Genomic DNA, 12,867 nt, shown 5'->3' on the forward strand with positions numbered 1-12,867 from the left:
TATGCTTATCATGTCGTTTGCTATCAGAAACCACGAAAAGTTGAAAAACTTACTTTTTTTAAGACAATAACTCACGAGGGAAATGTATGTAATATGGGTCTATTGTCCCCAAATTGGGTCTATTTATGGATGCAACTTCGTCCTATCTTGTTTGATCCTCAAAAAAACGCTCTTGGTAACGTTTTCTGATGTATTTTTTTTTATCACTATCACTGTTAACTTAATGCTCTTCATTCCTCAAAACATTTCTTAGAGAAAATTTTACGAAAACTACATTAAATCACTCAATTTAAAAATTAAAAATTAAAAATTTCGCTTATCGTCTTTTGACCGCAGAATATCTAAATCAGAACATTGTGATGTTCATTATACAGGTTTGGCAGAAAAAATCTCCCTTCCTGTTCGTTCCTTATCATCCAAATGCAAAACAACATTGTTGACGTTACTCTTATTGCTATATGCTGTCAAATGAATTTCATGGGCCATAGTTAGGAACATAGAAAAGAAATGTGTCCCTAAAGTTGGGTCCATGTTTTACTTGTGAAAACGTTGTTAAACAATTAAAATAAACATAAAATATTCAAACAGCAACTGTAAGTTTTACGTCTAGTGTGTATTATCAGGTAATTCCAATCAATAAATGCCATAATCAGGCCATTTGATGATCGTCAGTCAACCTTCCCATCTTAACCTTATAAGTCATGGCGGCTAAAAACTCCGAACATTGTGATATTCTCAACCAGTTTTATTACTTACGAGAGCTGAAAATGTATTGAAATGTTGTGATATAAATTGATTTGTGTGTGGTACACATTTATCAACCATCAGTGATCAATATTTTCCTTATTTTTTGTGTAATATTCCTTAATTAATTATTTATTTGCGTGATAGGCCGAATGAAAGGACTAGACCCACATTACATACCGTAACCCTAGTTTAAAGAAAATTTTGAAAATTAGTTTTTCGAACGTTTTGAATGCTACTCCCTGAATAAAACACTCTTACTACGTTACGTTCTGTTTTCTTTCGTTTCTGCTCAGTTGAGTCAGCATTCCTTCGTTCTCTTTCCGTTTCGTTTCGAGGGTGAGTCAGAGTAAAACCTTTGGTTTATTTATTGGGTCCATGCGCTCCATTCCCGTAGGGTAAACGCTCCTATAGTTGCGGTACGTTAGAAGCGTTAGGTTCCTATAGTTGTGTATTGCGTCTCCATACACAACTATAGGAACCTAACGCTTCTAACGTACCGCAACTATAGGAGCGTTTCCCCTATTACTGAAGGACTTGGCATTTCCAGAAAGTTAGTAGTTTTCTTTCATTGCCGTCAGTAACCAACGACCGTTCAAGAGGTCCTCTGAGAGAAAAGTCTCATTTGTCGGGCAAAGCTTTAACACGACCAGTGGTCTCTCTTAATAGAGAGTGGTGCTTAAGCCACTGAGTTAAATCCAAACCTCAGCGAAATTTCACGAACGGTTACACCAGATAATCAAAGTCGACCTGCATCACCAAAGAAAAAAAAAATAGGATTGGCAAGTGTTTTTTTAATTGATTACGGTTTTCGAAATTCAAAATCTCAGACATGAAAATGAAGAAATAGTTAAGGGCATTCGTCTGAACTGATGGCACTACCACGAAAACACCAAACTACCAAACTGAAATAAATGTCTATTATCGCATTCTCAGCTCCTCTCACATCACTCAGCAGTCGACGTTCAACTTCAATCAGTTCGACGAACGCGTCTGCCGAGCAAAGGACTGCTCCAACGTTAATGAGCAGAAATTTGATTGCCAACTACAGCACTCCGCTCGACAACTGCTCCCGGCACGCTGTAAGTGCGTTGAGTAAGTGTAAATTGATTACTCAATTCCATCGATTAAAACTTGCTCGTCAAAATGACCGATTGTGCGACCGGTCGGTACAACACCACCCCACGTTCAACGAGTAAAAGTTTCCCTCCGAGGGATAAACCGGGGAACGTTAAAATCGTCACTCAATTTGCGAACTCGTCTGTGCTGACGATTCCCGGCCGGGGTAAATTATGTTATAATTGAGTGACTACAATTTTCTGTGAAACTCTAGCGGCGACCACCGGACAAAGAAGATAAGCCTAGGTTGTCTGGAGTTAGGTTTTTTTTAGTATGCTTCCGTTCCGTTCGTTGGGTTCGAATCAAGTTTGATTGCTATCATGAAGCAATTGAGGCAGGCTCTTCCGAATGATCGATGGGAAGGAAGCTTTCCAGCCTTTGCCCAAAACGAGCGATTAACGTCACAAATGGCAACAGTTTTTGCGAGCTGTCAATACAACTTCGATTGTAGTGAAATTATCACCCAAATTTGCACGTGTTTCAAACTGCTCACTCTCTGACGAAGAAGAGCTCCAATCCCATTCGCTCGCATACAGGAAATGCTCCATTTATCCAACACTATTCCAATTCCACAGTTTTCCTACCTGTCACCAGATGGATCCACGCTGCTATTCTTGGGAAATTACTGTCCAACTTTCCCCTCACCAAACCGATTCCGCCAGGTCTCCTCCAGCACGACTCGCAAGGAACGACACCAAAGTTCAAGAGCAAACGTCAAGTTTTGAGGATAAATGCGCAGGTCCGGGAAATTTCTCCCTCGTCTGCTCGCTTATTGCATTACGCTCCGTAGTTCCCGTTGGCGACGGACGACGTAGACGAACATTCCGTCACATCGCGTCTCCTGGACGACTACCGAGCAGTAGGGTTAGAACGGACCTTGGTTTACAACACGAATTATGGACACGGGCTGTGGGTCGGGTGGAATGGGGCAATGTTTTGAAAAAGTTGGGAAATTGACTCTCATTAACCGGAAAGAGAGCGAGAGAGCGGGAGAGAATGCGGGATGGGCGTGAGAGTCGAGTCCTAGCTGGCACAGGATCCTTTACTGGGGGACTGATTTCCCTATAAATTTTCCGAGATTTTCAGTGCTCTCAAGACGCTGATAGGAAACGCACGTGCGGTGTCTTCAGTCCGTATCGGATCCGTGTTCTAATCTAGTTTTTTGCTCGCTCAGAGGCGTTCAATTCCCGTGTGAGTGTGTCCAGGCCAATCGTGTCCCGCCTGACGGTTGACAGATTCCAGATGCTGACTAGTGCCAGATGAGATGCGATAGATGTTGTTCGGTGGTGGAATTTATGGATCATTGAATGGATAACTGTGTCGACGTGGTGGCCGGAAATGGGAAGAATTTCGCAGAGTTGGTTCGATGTGAAGTGATGGAAGTCGTAATTAGCGTTCGCTAATTGAAGTGATTCATTAGAACAACGCTTGCAGTGAGGTGCGGTGGAAGGAAGAAGAAGTGAATTTGACATATTATCAGCATCATTGTTGTACGACGTTTGGAGTGGGTGGAAGTGTAGAAACGTGCAAAAGGATTTCAAAGCAAGGTGAAGTTCGCTTGCTTGGCCTGGGCTGGGGTGTGAGAGCATAATATTGCCACAAGAGTACAAGTGAGAAGCTTCACTACGACAGCGAGTCGTTCGAGAGACTCTTGTTTTGGCATTCGACTTCAGGGCGAAGCCCATATTCATTGGCACATAAATTGTGCTAGGAGGGGGAAAAGTTTTGCGATAATTTTTGCTAGAAGGACAGGAGTCAGGCCGAATTTCCAGGGAGTAGAAGCGTAAATCCGTAGTAAAACGTACTGCAATTGAGAATTTTCGTGAACGCAATCAAAAGTGATAATCAAAAGCCGCTCGTACTTATGTAAGCTACAGGCAAAAGGAAAAGGATTCATTGTTGGAGCTATAAAAAGCCTATAAAGTGCAATCATTGAAGGAGGGTTCGGACCCCTTGCTGTGCCATGTGTTACTTTATTGAAGTGGAAAATCGTTCGCGTTATTATCGCAGTCAGTGAAAAGCTCATTAAAGAAGAATATTGGTGTGAAACAGAGGGAAGGAAAATTACTGCAAGCTGTTGCTGGTGCCATAAGAAGGTGAATTTAATCCAAACAACAGTCCAAAGTGTCCGAAGGTTAAAGCCTACGATTGAGGATTAAGGGTCGCATTGCCGTACTCGGGCGAAAGGGAGAAAAAAAGCAACATGACGGTTAAACCAATTACCAGCATCAGCCGGAAGGATTAACGCTCGCGGCGCAAGTTTGGGATAGTGGTGTCCTGGCTTCATCCCCTCATCTACTCCCATTCACCAGTCTGGCAGGCGCTCCATGCGGAATGGAGCGATTTTTCATGTGATTTCGTAACAGGTAGGCTTTTGCCCGTGTCAATTCAGTTTATCACCTTCTCTGCAAACGAGTATAATTGAATCCTTACTTTATGCTTAGCTTTTCGCATCCCCTTATTCCGATGCTGGCATAATGTGGCGTGCTCGGACCGCATTATTGCCGCATATTGTTGGGAATGTGATCACCATTTAAGAGCTGTTTAGGTTTTGCGGGGAAGTTGGCTTTAGGTTTTGCGGGGAACGGAAGAATGGAAGGAATGTTTATTTACGGGTCGGATTTAGTTCATTGGGAAATATCGCCCCTTAAATAGTGTTGCTTTCTGCTTGCTGACACGCCTCGTTAAGGTATCATATCAGAAACTGTAGAAATCGTCACCATGCTACTTTTAAGCAGGCATGTCAGATGGACCAATTGTCTGCACATGTCTTCACCGCTACTTTTTAAAATGGTGCGTGAGGTGGGCGGGGAGTGTTTCATTATTTTTTCTCCTCCCCCGCCTAATTCCTCTGAAATCAAATGTTTAATATTTTTATAATTTTAGAACTTCCTGAATTTTGACCCTAGAATCGCAGAAGATTATGCAAGATCAAGATTTTTTTATTTCTCATATCTCGCCGCAGCGATGGGGACGGGGTTAAGGTAAACCCCCTCTCCTCCACCAGTGCCTTGAAGCAAATATTAAAATGCAACTTTTGCACTTTTAGTTTGTCAACACTCCCTTAATCAATCTTTCCCTAATTTGATAGTCTCAACAACTCGACGAAAATCCAGGTTACTTTGAAGACCTTTTTCATGCAAATTTCCTAAATTTACCTCTTAATATAATTTTTTTGTTGAAGATTCCCCGATGATCTTTCTTTTAGTAGTCTCAAAATGCAAGGAAATTTGTTCTCTTAAACTGACTTCCGCCAGAAGCTTCTATTAACTACCTTCTGATTTTCGTTGAAAAATTGTTTCTTCGACTTCCCTTGTTACTGCTTTCCCACTGCTCCAAGAATGTTTTTCTAAATTTTCCCAGGAAGGCTCATCCGATTTACGCCTGCAGTTTCTTCCATATTGCCGTGGAAGCTTGTTCCGGTTCAATTGAGATATGGCTTACTTCTTCCACCGGAATATTTCTCCATCTTCACCTGGAGGTTTCTACCGAACTGCCCGAGAAGGGCTTATGGTTTCCTCCGAAACCTTTTTCTGATATCCTCTGTGGTTTTTTAAAGCCTTCCTCTGGAAGATTTTAGTGACATGTCCATCTGACTTTCTCCTGAAGTTCTGTTGATTTACTTTGAAAAAGTCTTTTGACTTTCTCTGGTAGATCCTCCAAACTTGCCCCGAAAATTTCATCTGACTTGCTTCGAAAGATTTTCTTGGATGATTATTTTCATTGGCGTAGCTAATGGGGGTGCCAAGGGGAGCAGGTATCCTCCATAATAATCCAGCCCCCCCCCCGCCCCAAGAATTTTGGGTGTTTACACTGGTATTTTGCCAAGCAGTATCGAGGCTACGATTTTAACTTTTTATTTGTTCCAAATTCATAATAAATAACATTTAATTTTAACCCAGGTGCTCCAGCTACAGCAGTAACCTACCAGCCTTAATTGCTATGATATAAGTGTTTTAGAATTGCTCCTGCCCTGGCAATTCAGTATTTTAAAAAGGTTTTCCATACACTGACCCCCCTTCTGATGAAATTAATTTGAGTAATCAATTTGATTTGCTCACGGATGATGAGAATGATCCATCATCCAAGAAAAATTCTAGTAAACTTTCCCGGCTTAATGCCAAGAAGGAAAAGATTCCCCCTATTGTGATAACTACTTCCGATTTCCATGCTCTTCGCATGGAACTTTTGAATTTCGTGAAAGTTAAGTTTTCACTTCAAATTGGACGTCGGGGTGAATGCCGTGCATTGGCCGAAACCTTGGACGGATTTAAATGTCTTCTCAAGCATCTTACTGAGGAGCAGCACACATTTTTTACTTACGACACCAAAACTGAACGTGTGTTCAAGGTTGTCATGAAAGGACTGCCCAGTGGTGAATCCCTGGATCAGATCAAAGATGAACTGGCAAAATTACTTGGAGTTGTGCCACTCCAAGTAATCAAAATGAAAATGAAATCCCGTCCTGGCGATTCGCGCAACGGGATTTCTAATGATTTTGATTTAGTTCACTTCAAGTCTAATGAACTAAACAACCTTAAGGCCTTAGAAAAAGCTAGCCTTATGCTCCATGTCCAAGTGAAGTGGGAACACTTCAGGAAGACTGGAGGAAATTTCCAAAAACTCACTCAGTGCCGTAAGTGCCAGGGATGGGGTCACGGAACAAAAAATTGCTACATGCCAGCTAAATGCATGAATTGTGGTGATTCCTTCAGGTTCTGACCAGGTTCAAATTCCTCTGCTGTTAACAACGGTCAGCGAGGAACAAATTCTACATTCGTACCCGTAGGTACAAATATCACCCCTGCTTCAAATTTTTCATCTGTACCTACTCCCCTCGCTGCTAACAATGTTCAGAGAGGTAATGGAGCTAACTATGCTGCTATTGCAGCGGGTAGAAATCAAAATACTAACCAACGTTCTAACGGAAATTTTGACAATTTTACCTTAGGAAGCATTACAGCCCCTAAAATGGAATTTTTACAGAAATCATTAATTGACAAGATTTCTAATATGCTTAAATCTAACTCCATTCTTCTTCTTCTTTGCATTTCAAGCTTATTGCATATCGCATATTAGCTTATTGCGTGCTCTCAACTTAGTGTTCTAGATGCACTTCCACAGTTATTAATTGAATCTTTTCGGTGCCTGTACCATTTTTGCATTGGTATAATTGTGTTGCAAGTCCAATCATACTTTTATGCCCAGGGAAGTCGAGACATTTTCCAACCCGAAAAATTCCTAGACCGAACCGGGAATTGAACCCAGCCACCTCCAGCATGGTCTTGCTTTGTAGCTACGCCTTTACTGACTGAGCTAAGGGAGGCCCTTAAAAATCTAACTCCATGTTTGATGCTATTCAAACTGGGGTAAAATTTGCAAATAATTTTGTCATGACTTTAAAATTCAGTAATGGATTTTAAAGCATTAAATATTTTAAATTGGAATGCTCGATCTCTTAAAGATAATGAAGACGAGCTATTTAATTTTTTGAGAGTTCATAACGTGCATATTGCCGTTATAACTGAAACGTTCCTTAAACCGGACGATAAGGTTAAGAAGGACGCAAATTATTTGATTTATAGAAATGATCGTCTTGATGAACCCTGTGGTGGTGTTGCCATCATTATTCATAGACGAATCAAACATAAAATTCTTTCTTCATTTGAAACCAAAGTTTTTGAAACTTTGGGAGTTTCTGTTGAAACAAAATTTGGACAACTTACGTTTATAGCTGCCTATTTGCCATTCCAATGCGTAGGCCAGCAAAAGAATTTTCTCAAGGGTGACCTCCAGAAACTTACCCGTCATAGGTCTAAATTCTTCATTATTGGTGATTTTAATGCAAAACACCGCTCATGGAATAATGCTCAAAGCAATTCCAATGGTAATATTCTGTTTGATGATTGTTCTGCAGGTTATTACACTATTCAATATCCAAACAGCCCAACGTGCTTTTCTTCTGCAAGAAATCCCTCCACTATTGATTTGGTCTTAACTGATTCATGTCAACTTTGTAGCCAATTGGTTACCCATGCTGACTTCGGTTCTGATCACCTTCCAGTAACTTTTGAAATATCCCAAGAAATAATTTCTAATCCCCACAGCTCTACTTTCAATTACCATAGATTTGGAGCAATATCGAACATTTATGGAATTTAACTTCGATCCAAACATTCCTTTGCAAACCACAGATGAAATTAATTATGCTTTTGAATATCTGACTACTTCTATAGTTGAAGCAAGAGCTGCGAGGTTAAATTCGATTCATTTATAATAGACGACGATCTTCAGCTCTTGATCCGTCTTAAAAATGTCCGTAGGAGACAATATCAAAGAACACGCGATCCTGCCATGAAAGTTATCTGGCGGGATTTGCAAAAACAAATTAAAAAGCGATTCTCTGCCCTGAGGAACAAAACTTTTGAAAATAATATTTCTAAATTAGACCCGAGTTCCAAACCCTTTTGGAAGCTCACAAAAATTTTGAAAAAAAAACTCAAAAGCCTATTCCAGCGCTTAAAGAAGGTGGTAAAATTTTGATCACAAATTTGGAAAAAGCTCAGAAACTTGCTAAGCAATTCGAGAGTTCCCATAATTTCAGTTTGGGTCTTACTAGTCCTATTGAGAATCAGGTTGCTCGGGATTTTCTGAATATTTTCTCTCGGGAAAATATTTTTGATGATTCCTGGGGGACTGATTTGGACGAAGTAAGGTCTATAACTAAAAAGTTTCAAAATATGAAAGCTCCAGGTGATGATGGAATTTTCTATATCCTTATCAAAAAACCCCCGAGAGTACCTTGTCTTTCTTGGTAATATTATTTAACAGATGTTTCCATTTGGCATACTTTCCTGATAAATGGAAAAATGCAAAAGTTGTTCCAATTTTGAAGCCGGATAAAAATCCAGCTGAAGCTTCTAGCTACCGCCCAATAAGTTTGCTTTCTTCAATAAGTAAACTTTTTGAAAAGATAATTTTGAATACATTCACATCAATACGAACTCAATTTTTGCAGATGAGCAGTTTGGATTTCGCCATGGGCATTCAACTACTCATCAACTCTTAAGAGTTACCAATTTAATCCGTTCAAACAAATATGAAGGCCAATCAACTGGAGTTGCTCTTCTAGACATAGAAAAAGCATTTGACAGTGTTTGGCATGAAGGTTTGATTGCTAAATTGAAAAAGTTTAATTTTCCACTTTATATTATAACTTTTAAAGATCACATTGAGGGCATTCAAGTTAAATGTAACAAATATATTAAATGTTTGTATCCTCTTATAAACAGGAAATCCAAGCTTTGCCTGACGAATAAACTTCTAATATTTAAACAAGTTTTTAGACCGGCCATGCTTTACGCTGTGCCAAAATGGTCTACACCACCTGTGGTCGAAGTCACCTATTTGGGCCAAACATGACCAAAATGCTCATTCTGTCATTCTGAACAAATGTCTTTTTTGATTTAGCTCTGAAGTGCCTAGATCCTTTTCGGCTTCACCTGGATTTTCGAGATTTTAAAAAATTCCATCTTTCAAAAGAGATTACTCCACAACCAAATAAGCTATTCGTGATCTAAGAACGTAAATTTGATTTTTTTCATGTTAATTCTTGAAGGTGCACCCAATCAATATTCGTATCAATATTTGAAGGTGCACCCAATCAATAATTCGTAAATCAATAACAAAACAAAATGTTAGTACACCTATAAGAATTTAATATAAAAAGTAGAAGGGTCTGTGCCTAGAGGCACGAACGGAAGCTTGACGTAGGACCGCTAGTGGACAGAACAAATGTGAACATTTAGTTCTTTTAATTGATCAATCATCAATTATCTTAACTCTTTCCGTTTTTTATTTGTAAGCGTATCAAATGTGTAGAATTTATTTCAAAGAGAAAGTTGATGAAGAGAATCCAAGGGACTGTCAACTTGAGTTTTTATGATTCATCTACCCGACTTTAAAAGGTGTATTTTGAATTTTTTGTTATTTATGATTTTTTAAGTTTTTTTGCATTTTGGTATTAAAGTGTATTCAATTCACCCCTCACAGGATTTCCTTCCAAATTATATGCATGGGGCGGGGCGGAAAGTATATTTTGCGCAGAATATGTAAAAAAGGAGGGACTTCGAGAGATTTAACTCGTGAGAGCTAATTTTCTCACAAATTGATGTATGTGTTGGTAGAGGGAAAAATGTAAACTTTGCGGGAGACGATGTCTTAACACTCGAAAGCAATTTTGTAAAATATGAAGTAAAACAAATCCTAGCTAGTTCTGTATGATGATTTCGTTTGATTTTATTTATTTGCAAAGTCTCCGGGAAATACCCGCAGGCGATTTATTTTTTATGATAACTCCTTCCTTGAAAACAAGCAAAAACTCACAAACAGGCTGTTTTTTCATGGTATACAGTGTGATAATTCAATAATAAATAAATTATCTCAACATTTAGTGGCAAACCATTCATAAATTTTGGTAACCTACAAAAAATTCTATAATCCACATTAAATTTCATATGTAAGCGCCGATTAAACAATCTTTTCGACGTCACTACAAGGGTGATTGATTAAACGAAAGAATCGAATCGTGCGGAATGAAAGCCGAGGAAAAACTAATTGTACCAATATATTCATGCCTACAATTCCACACCTTCTATAGACAGTTTAGGGCCTTGATAGCTAGCTGCTTGCGGGAACTGATTACCTTGACCAATGTTCAAATAGTACTCTTAACAAATTTATGGTGGCCCTGAAAAGGACTGTTTTGTAGTGATGGTTTAGTAATGCTGAGCTGGGTGTTCAACACGGATGTGGCTGTCAAGCTGTATGTCGTTTGGAGCGAGGGTGACACGCTTGGCTTGGCACCGACCCGCAGCGACTCACGAAGAGCTACTGATTCCGATCCATAGCATAGCGGTGCAGCTTCTTCCTCCTTTGATGGTTGCTTATGTGGGCTCTGCAGCTCGCTGCTTGCAGGTAGCCTTTCGTTGTTACTGGAGAACAATTTTCAACGACACACGCCGAAAGCACTGCTACTGCTGGTACTAATTTCGACGACCGAACACCACCACACTGTGGTGTGGTCATTGGGATCGTGTGGTTCTGAGTATGGCGATGAGTGTGCAAAATATTACGCTATTCCATCCTCCCTATTCGCACGCGCCCGAGGATCGGAGGCGAATGCCACTTCGACTTGTTTCGTCTACTTACTACTCTCTGATGACTGTGCTGGGGAAGCAGCATATGCATGTAGGTAATTGGTGGATTTGTTAGTTAATTCGACGCTTTTGGACAATGCTGGACATTTACCAGTTTTTCAATAGTTTCCTAATAAAAATCAATATTTGGATGCGATCGATGCGTAGCCATATTTCTGATCGATTGGTGATAAAATTATTGAAATTGAACCAGGGGCAGCTGAGTTATTAATGTTCAAAATCTTTCTTAATTTGTTACATGTTCCATTTTCGGTTTTCACAAAGTGTACCCCCATATAGAAATCAAAGACGTAGTCCTACGTCAAAAAACCATCAAATTGACGTTCTAAGACCACGAAGAGCTTATTTGATTGTGGAGTAATCTCTTCTGAAGATGAAATTTTAAAAAATATCGAAAATCCAGGGTTGTACCCCAGAAGGATCTAGGTATTTCAGAGCAAAAGCAAAAAAGGCGCTTGTTCAGAATGCTAAAATAAGCGTTTTGGTCAAGTTTGGTTTAAATCAGTGACATCAACCCCACATTTTTTAAATTCTGTGCCCACTTGAGATGGAATGACCCATATTTATTGCATCTGACTTGAATGCCATCAATGCTTAATTTTTAACCCTCAATGTGATTTTTAAAAGTTAATTTTTGATCTTGTACTAATCCAAGATATTTCACTTGACTTCAACAACAAATTGGAACTCCGTTCAAAGTGACCGTGTGACTACTACTAGGTTTCAAAAAGTAAGCTCTAGGCTTATGTGGAAATATAGCAGCAGCATCGGAAAAGCTGCTGTAGAAAGGTTTATAAGTACCATGAAATCAGCTGAAATGTTCAGTAAATCATTGTGTGCGTTTGTGCATTTTTACTAAACATTTCAGCTGATTTCATGTTACTTATAAACCTTTCTACAGCAGCTTTTCCGATGATATATGGTACAATTACACTTCAAAATGGTGCAAAGCGGTGCATACTAAGGAGCATTTTCAAATGTTTAATGTACAGTTGTCTCTATTTTAGGGAGCGTACTTTAAATATTTACTGAGCATTTTAAGATTTTTAACGTATTTTGATCAATCATTTAAGGAGCAACCCGATCTATTTTAAAGAGATTTTTTTACTTAGTAGGGATCATTTCATCTGTTTTATTAAGCAAAATTAGGGCTGCCGTATGACAGGTACTCACGCGTATAACCGTGTAACACTACTGATTAACTTCATAAATAGGGGAAAATTAAAAAAAAAAAAATGGCTCCATACATCAGCTTACCTTTCGATATAATCTAAAACGTAAATTTTTGTATCCCTAAGGTGTTTTCCTTCAAGAAGGACTATCATTGGACAGGTTTTATTATCACTGACAATACTCTTTTAAAAAATATTGAAAATATGGTAATAGGGGTAAAATTGACTAAAATGCATAGCCTGCACTATGAAATAATTTTTAATGGATTCTCCATATATTTTTCTACAAGAGTGTTAATATTTCAGAACGTACATTAACCACTATAAGGTACTTTTTAAGTCATTCATTCAAAATTTTAAGAAATTTTAGTAAAATGCTCCAAAAACCCAACTTGCTCTATTATGCACAGGACTTAACTATTTCCACTGGATTTCTGAGACTTTTTCTCATAAGAATGATTATGTTTGCAAAGGTTAAATCAGCGCTGATCAGAGATAATGAATTTTTCTCCTTTTATGTCGATTTTTTTTCCCACTGTGCATTGGGGGAAATCTCATCTTGGGCAAATTTCTATTAGCAAGAAAAAAAAAAACATTTCTAAACTTTTTAGCAA

The 12,867-nt window shown here is 39.0% G+C and overlaps 1 protein-coding gene across 1 annotated transcript in view; it reads left to right on the top strand.

Moving 5' to 3' along the window:
• Positions 1–2,974: 2,974 nt before the first annotated feature.
• Positions 2,975–12,867, top strand: part of LOC135702060 (SPEG neighbor protein-like) — a 350,755-nt gene continuing 340,862 nt past the window's right edge. The window contains exon 1 of the mRNA XM_065223052.1: positions 2,975–4,229. The gene's annotated coding sequence lies outside the window, so the exon portion shown is untranslated. The remainder of the gene's footprint in view (positions 4,230–12,867) is intronic.

Source organism: Ochlerotatus camptorhynchus, unplaced genomic scaffold (assembly GCF_037179485.1).
Source record: "Ochlerotatus camptorhynchus isolate MF236.1 unplaced genomic scaffold, CSIRO-AGI_Acam_v1.1 ptg000015l, whole genome shotgun sequence".
NCBI classification, from domain to species: Eukaryota; Metazoa; Arthropoda; class Insecta; order Diptera; family Culicidae; genus Ochlerotatus; species Ochlerotatus camptorhynchus.